A 9788-nucleotide genomic window follows, 5' to 3' on the forward strand; every position below is an offset into this window, starting at 1 on the left:
AACTGACATAGAAGTACGGAAACCTGTCATAAATCTGAACAAGCAAATACCCGTGGTCAGCATGGGTGGCAAAGGGTCCTCCGTGTGGATTTAGACGAGGCACAAACGTGGGAAGGCGGCCCCTTTCCTCCTCCTGTGCTCAGCTCCATCCTGTGGGTGTGGAGGCCACAACGCTGAGCCTCTCACCATCGCACGGCTGGCGCTGCTGGCAGGGCTCTGACTCAATGGCTCAGGTGCAGCCACGGCCCCTGCTGAGCGTGCTTGTGAGAGCGCAGGGGAGGGCACACAGAGCGCCAGTCCCATCCTCACTGCGTTACACTGTCCTGTCACAGGCTGCCTTCCATCAAGGGGTCATACAAGATGTAGCCATTTCTAGGTGTTTCCATGACTCCTAGAGCACAGGTGTGTGGCTCTTCAACAATCATGTAAGGTTTGTTGTGACTCAGAGAGACTCGGGAAATGTTACCTGGGAGCATGAGTTCCCCGTGAGGGACTACTGTGCTTCCCTGGAGAGATGAGAGCAAGTTCAGGATCCACCTCTGTTTCCTGTTTCACTTGGTCCCAGGAATCTCAGAGCTAAAGGTGAGATACACGCAGAAATTCTATTGTCTTCGCTTCTATTTATTACTAATATTTCCTCCCTGATCCTGTCCATGTACTTTTCTTAATGGTGGTTCAATCATCAGGTAATGCCCATCCATTGCAATAATTAGGAGTGTGCGAGGCAGGACATATGCCCGCCCTGCAGCTGCCGACCTGCCCTTTCAGAGGTGAGCTTGGCTGATGGTGGGAGAGGACCCTCTCAGATATGACACTCACTCTCCTCTAGCCCCTTCCCGCAGCCAGAAGTGGCTTCCAAAGTAATTTCACTCTTCAGCTTGCCTCTCAAATACGAAATAAAATATATTTAATTCACGACACTGATGCCACTTTCCGTGTTACCCCTTCCTTCCCCTGTAGTGTGTATCGATTCATTTCCCAATGTCCTCGCAGGACTCTCTGAGCTCGGTCCCCACCACCTCGTTATTACCTCCCTCGGCTAACTGCTCCCAGCGGCCTCTGCAGTTCCAGGCACAGTGTCTCTGTGTCTCTGGCTGAAATTAAGGTTACCCAGCTGTTAGCTGAAACTATTAAAGTATCACTTGCAAATGAGGGGAAAGTCTATTGGTGGAAGTCAGATTGTTTGAGGAGGTGGATTGAACCAGGAAGGGAAAGTTACCTTATTGCTTCAAAAGAGTTTAAAACAGTCAATGAGTTTTAACTTCAATTTTTGTATTGAGATGGTCCATCACTACCATTCATATTTTGATAATTTTTTACACTTTTGTAGCTTAACATGATCACTTTATTCTCCAAAAAGCACCCTATAAATTATAACAGGGGTGAAGCTTGTAAGATGCATATTTACTCATCACTTGTTGAGAGGAGAGACCATTGAGCCAAAGTGAAAGACTGAAATAATGAAGGCGACGTCTCTGCATCAGCTTCCGACTCAACGATTGGCAGTGACCGTCCTTAACGAACAGAGCGAGTAGCCAGAGGCCCCCTTGGCAGCCCATCCAGGTAAGCACTCCCGGGACCAGCCCACGCGGGAGCACAGCCAGAGCGAGTTCCTGGAGGCCTTGAGTCACGGCTCTAAAACTATAGGCAGAGAGCCGATGGGCAGGAGGAACGATATTGCAACGAATCAGCAACAGCTGAGGGGATGCTGACAGTTAAAAGGACTCAGTGTTCACTCTGTTCAGGGAGAAACTGAACACCCTGCTGTGCACTTCCTCGCGGAGGCCCAGTGGCCTGTGGGACTGACCTGTCACACGTCTGTGATTTCAGAGCTTAGAAATGGGAAAGGCCATGGGGTGCGCACTCCTGGAGCCACCTCACATTCTGTGTCCTCATGTGCCCTCCGCTGTGACTGTTAGAAAGCTTTCCCTGGTTGATGGTGTAGCCATGTTTAGATCATGTTTAAAGGGCTTTCTCATCCTTTTTATTTTATTTTATTATTATTTGTTTAATCCTTTCACGAAGGTATTTTTCCATTGACTTTTAGAGAGAGAAAGACAGAGAGAAATATCGATGTGAGAGAAACACATCGATGGGTTGCCTCCTTCACCAGCCATGACCTGGGCCCAGGGCTGGGGAGGAGCCTGCAACCCAGGTACACGGCCTGACCAGAATGATACCCATGTACTTGGGATCCTTGGATCCATCGGCCTACGCTCTATCCACTGAGCCAAACCAGCGATGGCATAGACAACTTCTTGTTATCTGTCACCTTTGCTCTTAATTTAACTACTGATCAGATTCCCTAAAAGCTTTTTCTTTAAGGTCAGGTCCCAAATTCGGGATGGTGAGACTGACAGGGTATCTTAGGCCCCCAGGTCATCCTCAGCGTGTCCAGATGGCCGTGTAACAGCGTCCCGTTTTGCCCTCTGTCTTGCCTGTGACCCGTGTGGCCCAATAGAGTCCGTGCAGTGATTAGCGAGTGGTCTCCACATGGCGCTGCAGAGTGGCACGGTGCTCAGGGCACCGGGAGGAAGAGGGGCCAGGCTGGGAGACGGGGAGAGGTGAGCATTTGCCCCTGGGAGAGGGAGTATTAGACAGTTTACTCTTACTGAGGAGAAACTTCCTTCTCTAAAAGGACAGACTATTCAAAAATCGCTGGCACATATTTTATCATTTATTTTGAATAAATGAAACAACATTGCGGGCACAGACCTAGAATCATGGGCAGTGGAATTTTGAAAAACCCTCTGGCCGGTGTTTGTGCTGGATGAACAGTTGGCTTCTTCACCATGACACGGTTACCACAGGCCTGGGTCAGAGAGAGGGAAGGGAAACCCCTGCTGACAGCACCAGTGGGCTTGCCTGTGAGCTCCCTCTGCTGCTCTCCCTGGGCCCCTCCCTGCACACACTCTGGTTCTAAAGCACGCGCTGGGCTGAGGGTCATGAAGCGCAGATCAGTGAGGCCAGAGAATGGACTCTAGAAGCCGAGGAAGCCCTGCCAACCGGCTTCATGGAAAGATGGGTCCATCCAACGTCTCTCTGGGAGGACATCGCTGCATCTCACCAGGCAGGGCTGCCAGCCGTGCTGAGAACTACCGTGGCCTGTACGTGGCATGGCCTTCCCTCACGGATACGTGTCTTCGGTGGTAAAAAGACCTTGGCCCTGTCTACCCACTTCCCCCTTAACTATAGGGACTGATAACCTGCTTCTCACTTTAAGTTCCAATTAGCGGTGGGGGCTTTCTAGAAACGATGGAAAATGTTCTGAGACGACTCGGACAAGAGGTAGATACTCCATGCTAACTGTGCTAATGACCAAACGCCGGTTAACCCAGGTGCATTGCAACCTTTCAGGCTCAGCACAGGGAGTCCATGGTGTGACACCCGAGGGCTCAAGGCCTTGTGTGATGTTGTTGATGGCAACCTGCCTGTTGTTCCACAAAAATCTGTGCTTCTGGCCCAGACAGGATGGCTCCGTGTTGATCATTGACCTATGAAACAGGAGGTCATGATTCTATTCCCGCTTAGGGCCCGAGTGGGGGGTGGCGTGCAGGAGGCAGCCAATCCATGATTCTCTCCCATCATTGATGTTTCTTGCTCTCTCCCACTCACTTCCTCTCTGATATCAATAAAAATAAAAAGATTTTAAATCTGTGTTTCTGATTTTACTCAATTCTTCCCAAGATGTTGTGCTTTGTTTTCTTTCAAAAAAAAGCTGTGGCCCTGAGCATAAAGATCAGAGACTGTACAACTTCTGAACTGGCAACCACCTTCTCCCAGGAAACCAAGTCAACAGCCTTCTCTTAGGACGGACCCCAAGTTTCCTGCGGAGCAGAGCAGGGCTGCCTCCCCTCCTGCTCAGGGGGAGGTCCGTCCTGGGGCCATCTGCACCCTGTGGGGGCCGCTGCTACGTTGCTTTACCTGAACGCTCCTTCTATTGAATCAGCTCTGAGGAAAAGTGTGAGATAGAGGATATTAAAAGCAGCACTTTTTGTCACATGTAACTGGACAACATACCGAATTAAGTCATAGTTGATGATACATTCTTTTATTTTTTAATTGATTTTAGAGAGAGGAAGGGAGAGGGAGAGAGATATTGATGTGAGAGAGAAATATTATCTGTCGCCTCCTGTGCACACAGGACCAGGGACTGATCCCCAAACCTCGGCATGTGACCTGACAAGGAATCAAACTGGCCACCTTTCGGTGCACAGTATTGACGCTCAACCACTGACCCACACCAGCCACAGTGATCCATTCCTTTAAAAAAAAAAACTGATATAATTTTTAAATTTTATGTCATTTGTATAAACACGTTTTGATAGTGTTCTGTTTGACTACATCGCAGTGTGTTCTTCATATAGAATTGCTTTGTTTGCCATTCTTTTTAATTCAACTCTAATGTGGACTTTAGCTAGGCTTTCCCAGATTGCCACACATCACGATAAATGAATTTTGAGTAAATTATGATTGTCTGTTTGTCAAATTAAAAGTGATATTCTCCTAGCTGCCATTGTACAACTGTCCACAGTACTGAATTGCCACTGGGATCGAGGAATGCAGGAGCAAGAGTGATTTCTTGCCAAAACCGGTTTGGCTCAGTGGATAGAGCGTCGGCCAGCGGACTGAAAGGTCCCAAGTTCGATTCCGGTCAAGGGCATGTACCTTGGTTGCGGTACATGCCCAGTGGGAGATGTGCAGGAGGCAGTTGATCAATGTTTCTCTCTCATCGATGTTTCTAACTCTCTATCTCTCTCTCCCTTCCTCTCTGTAAAAAATCAATAAAATATATTTTTTTTTAAAAAAAGAGTGATTTCTTCCCAACCTCTCCAAGAAATGTTGCCTTTTCCACATTAATAGAAACAAATTTTCCCAAAGTAAGTGAGACACACTTTCTGGTCTGATTTCAGGTGGTCTAATTGGCACTTAACATGCTGAAAAGCCTGAAATCCTGTTGAGAACAGTGGTTGGATTTAGGAATTGGGGGCACCCTTGTCTCTAAGAAGGGGAAGGTGTGTGCGGGAGCTCTGGGTTTTCTTACATAAGAGAAATACAAAGCTTGTCATTTCCAGAGAAGGGGACCATGGTGAGGCGGGCATCTTGTCCAGGAACTGGAGTTGCTCCGCTGCAGCCGCCTCAGTTTCTGGGCAATACACCACAGTACGTCTTGGTAACATCTATACCTCACATAAGTACTAAACTTTTCTAGTGATGGGAACATTTAAGACAGTGGTTCCCAATGTGGGGCATGTGCCTCACAGGGGGGTAATTTGGTTTTTAAGGGGGGCAATTCGAGAATGAGTTATTAAGAGTGAATGTTTTGCATTTCGTATGGTTCTCGGGGCCTCATATACAGTATATAAATATATATGTTGTGACATATTTTTGCATTTCAGTTCTCTATTATATGTTTTGAAACTTTATTTGCTATTTTTTCATATCACTTCATACTATTATTTTTTGAAACAATTTCTTAGTGATTTCTTCCTCAGCACTTCAACTTCCCTTTCATTCTTTTATTTTTCTCCTTCATGGATGCCATGTTCTATGCCCTTTCTCCAAGTGTATTCCAGAGGTTCCCTGAGCTCAGTGACAGCACCAGGGGATAAACCTGAAAAACCATTTCATTTGGGATGAATTATTGAATAACTTTCATTTTCCTTCAGTGAGTGACACATCACCCCCGGTAAAGAGTCGTCAATTATACTCTCCAATCAGCAGCTACAAGCCTGTCATGTCATCAGTTACAAGGGGAACTGCTCCTCGAGGTGTCCCCAGAATCACAGCCTTTCCCAGTATTGAAACACCTCAAAGATCACAGTGGCTTTAACTGTGAGAGGTTAAGTCATTTCCCCAAATCTGCAGCACTAAGTTCAGGTACAACAGCAAAATAAGCCCCTCAGAGAAAGACAAGTATCACATGATCTCACTCATATGTAGAATCTGACAAAATAAATAAACTGATGAACTAATAGATCCAGAGACACAGAAGCACAGAACATTCTGGCAAACCTCAGAGGGAAGCAGGGGAGGGTGGGTGGGTGGGATGAGGTCAACCAAAGAACTTGTACATGTGTATGCATAACCCAGGGACACAGACAACAGGGTGGTGAGGGCCTGAGGTGGGGGTAGGTGCGGGCAGGACTAGAAGAGATCAATGGGACAAAGGGGATATATGTAATAATGTAAGACTTTCAACAATAAAACCTTTTTTAAAATAGGACAAAATTGAAGGCCTCCTAACTTGCAATCACTTCCCTGACCATCAGCTCCCAGCACATTCACTCATCCATTTGCAGAACAGCTCTGTCTGCAGTGAGAGAGACCAATGCTCCCCGAAGGCTCCAACTTGTGTGCTCATCACTGACAGCGCAGACCTGCCTCACAATAGGGCCCAACATAGTGTTTCTGACACAATCAGACCAAACCTTCAAAGCACTAAATCAAAGCAATGCTTTTAATGCAGGAAATTTTAAATTTCAGAAGAGGAACTTCCTACTGAATCTCTGACCAGCAACTGATGATGCTGTTCATCTCTGATGCGGGTTGGCTCTCAGGGGAGAAAGAAAGGGAATTAGCTTTGTCACTGTGTCCAGCCATGTCCCTTAGAAAATGGTGGCATTTTCCTCAGTGACCACCTGCCTTTACCATATGGATCCCAATTCTTTCCACTACAAAAGGGGCTGGTGCTCGCCACTATGAGATGTGCATGGGGCTCCATGTATCTCAGCTGTTTCTTCTCACCTCGCCTCCAATAAACCCTCCCCAGCCTCATGTCCCCTCCCACTGGGGTCTTGAGAGGACTGAGAAATGATCTCAGACTGATTCCCACCCAGTGCTCCATTTATTGTATTGAGTTATCCCCGAAAGGAATGTTTCTCTGGCATTTTATGGGGAGTCAAAGGAATTAGAGGGTCTCTCTTTGAGGATCCTGTGTTCTGTCCTCAGCAGAATCTGTGATGTTGGTGCCTCTCCCTACCATGTGAGAAGCATCAAGGGGCCTTCCCACCATCTCCTTTCCTTTCTCCCTGAGCCCCTTAAGAAAGAAAAAATTCAGAGCAATAAATGCTTTAAAAAAATACCCCAGGGTTATGGGACAGAGAGCACGGATTTACCTGACATCAGTTCAAGGAATTAGGGAGCTGTCTCTGAGGAAGTGACATGTAGAGACATTTGAGACCTCAATGATGAGAGAATCCACCGTGAGAGGATCTAGGGGACAAGTGTCCCAGGGAGAAGGAGAGGGAGAGCCCACAGTGTGGGAACGTGTTCGCCGTGTTGAAGGGGCAGGACGGCTAGTGAGGCTGCAGCAGGCGAGCAATTTGGGGAATGACACTGACAGAGGAAGAGGCTGGGGAAGACGGAGACAAATCATATTGGGCCCTGAGGGGCGGGTAAGAAGTTTGAATTTTATCTGAAGAGACATGTGAACTGCTGAGAGCCCACATATGTTTATTAAAAACAATAACCCCAGCTACCAGGGGGGCTTGGATGATTACAGGTGACTCTGAGGAGCATGGAAGAGTGCCCAGGTGATGGGCCTGGGCTTCAGTTAGTGTGTGTGGCAAAGGCAGCGGGAAAGGGGAAGTGAGCAGATCTGGGGGAGATATTTCCACGACTTGTTAATGAACTCGAGCCCAGGTGCATGAAATCCTGTACGGGTGGGGTTCCTAAGCCTGGATGGCAATCAGGGCCTATGAGAGCTGTCTCACCCAGTCCCATTTGGGCCCTCGGCTGCTGTATGAGACTTGCTGGATCAGGGGAGGGATGAGGGAAGGGACCGCAGGAGGTTGGCTGGCCTTGGGATGTGGGCTGTGGGAGTGCACTGACCACCAGGAGGCAGCTCTTGCATTGAGTGTCTGCCCCTTGGTGGTCAGTGCGCATCATAGTGACTGGTCGACCGGTCATTGCGGTCATTCCAGTTGTTCAATCGTCATGGTCGCTTAGGCTTGTATATATGAGTGGTTAGGAATAAAGGTTTTGTGTAAGTTTGAAATGATTTTTTGACATTTGTGTGGAGCTGCTAAGAGGTCAGTTGAATACAGGAGCCTTGAGTTCAGGGCTAACCAGGGCAGGAGTTGTTTGTGTTTGTGTTATTGACAGATGTGCTGTGTTAAATTCCAGAGGAGTTGAGGAGAGAGAGAGAGAGAGAGAGAGAGAGAGAGAGAGAGAGAGAGAGAGAGAGAGAGAGAGAGAGAGAGAGACTTCAATGTGGGAGGAAAACATGAATTGGAGAGAGAGAGAACAAGAAGATGCCAAGGGTTGAGCCCAGAGGACACTGAGAAGGGGTGCAGTGTGTTGAGGAAAACCAAGAGAAGGTGATGCAGGACAGTGAGGGGAAGTAGATTTTTCCAGAAGGGAATGCCCAAGTGTGGTGAGAACTGCAAGGAGGCAGGGAAGTGAGGACATGCAGAGCAGTGAGCACTGGGTTTGGTGAACATGGTGTTCGCAGACAGTGGAGTGTATGAGTTGGAACCTGGTTGGACCCTTTGAACAGAGGGACGGGAGCTGAAGACGTGAGGGATGATTACAGGTGCCTCTGAGCAGCGACCTCAGGAAGACTGTGTGCTGGGCTCAGGGAGTCAGTGGACCTAAAGCATAAGAACAAAGGAGCCTGAAGGGAAGCTGGGGACGCGAGAACCAGAGATGCTCAGTCATCAGCGAGGAGCCACTGGAGTGACCTTGAAGGCAGAGGTGACTGGTTATGAAAGCCACCAATTCCACAGCCACTGTTTATTAGTGACCAGAGCAGACAGTCACCACCTGGGGGTGAGGGTGGAGTCATCGACATGACAAATCTGGTCCCTGCAGCATGGAGCAGCGTCACATGGGGCAGTTACTGTGCACCAGGCCTACATTTGAGTGTGTGACTCTTATAACCATCCTGTCTCAACTCCTGCCCTGGTTAGCCCTGAACTCGAGGCTCCTGTATTCAACTGACCTCTTAGCAGCTCCACACAAATGTCAAAAAATCATTTCAAACTTACACAAAACCTTTATTCCTAACCACTCATATATACAAGCCTAAGCGACCATGACGATTGAACAACTGGAACGACCGCAATGAACGGTCGACCAGTCACTATGATACGCACTGACCACCAAGGGGCAGACACTCAATGCAAGAGCTGCCTCCTGGTGGTCAGTGCACTCCCACAGCCAACATCCCAAGGCCAGGCAACCTCCTGCTGTAATTACAGATGTAATCACCCATGGAATCTGATTCAGAGAATTTAAGCAACTTACCCAGAGTCACAAGATTAGTTGTAGAACCAGGTGACATAGTCTAGGTCTCAGTATCTAGAAAGTCCCTCTGTTCTACATGAGCATAGTCCTTTCATAGGAGGTGCGTGTATATATGTCCTGTTATTATACAGACACCAATGTGTCTGTCCTTATGTTCAAAATGAAATCTAGTGATAAAATTAATTAAAGACAATTGCCAAATGGTGATGGAGACATTTTCTGATCTAGGAAGTTAAGGAATAGTAGAAAGATCTTGTGAGCTTGCATTCCTAGGAGTTATAAGAGTTAAAATAGCAGGGTACTTACTGAGTGCTTATATGATCAGCACCAGAATCATTATTTAATCCCACACTTAACACTGTCCTGTGAGGAAGACAGTATCAGTAAATCCATATCAGAGATAAAGAACAGGGCCCATGGGTATTACAGTCTGACCCAGTGGGAGCTCATGTTCTAATTTAGGTTCCTCATTCTAGAGCCTGGGCTTCCACCCCCACTGTGAGCAGGGGCTTGGCTGGGGCCTGCTTGCTGCTGAGATT

This window comes from Myotis davidii, unplaced genomic scaffold (genome assembly GCF_000327345.1).
Source record: "Myotis davidii unplaced genomic scaffold, ASM32734v1 scaffold4, whole genome shotgun sequence".
NCBI classification, from domain to species: domain Eukaryota; kingdom Metazoa; phylum Chordata; class Mammalia; order Chiroptera; family Vespertilionidae; genus Myotis; species Myotis davidii.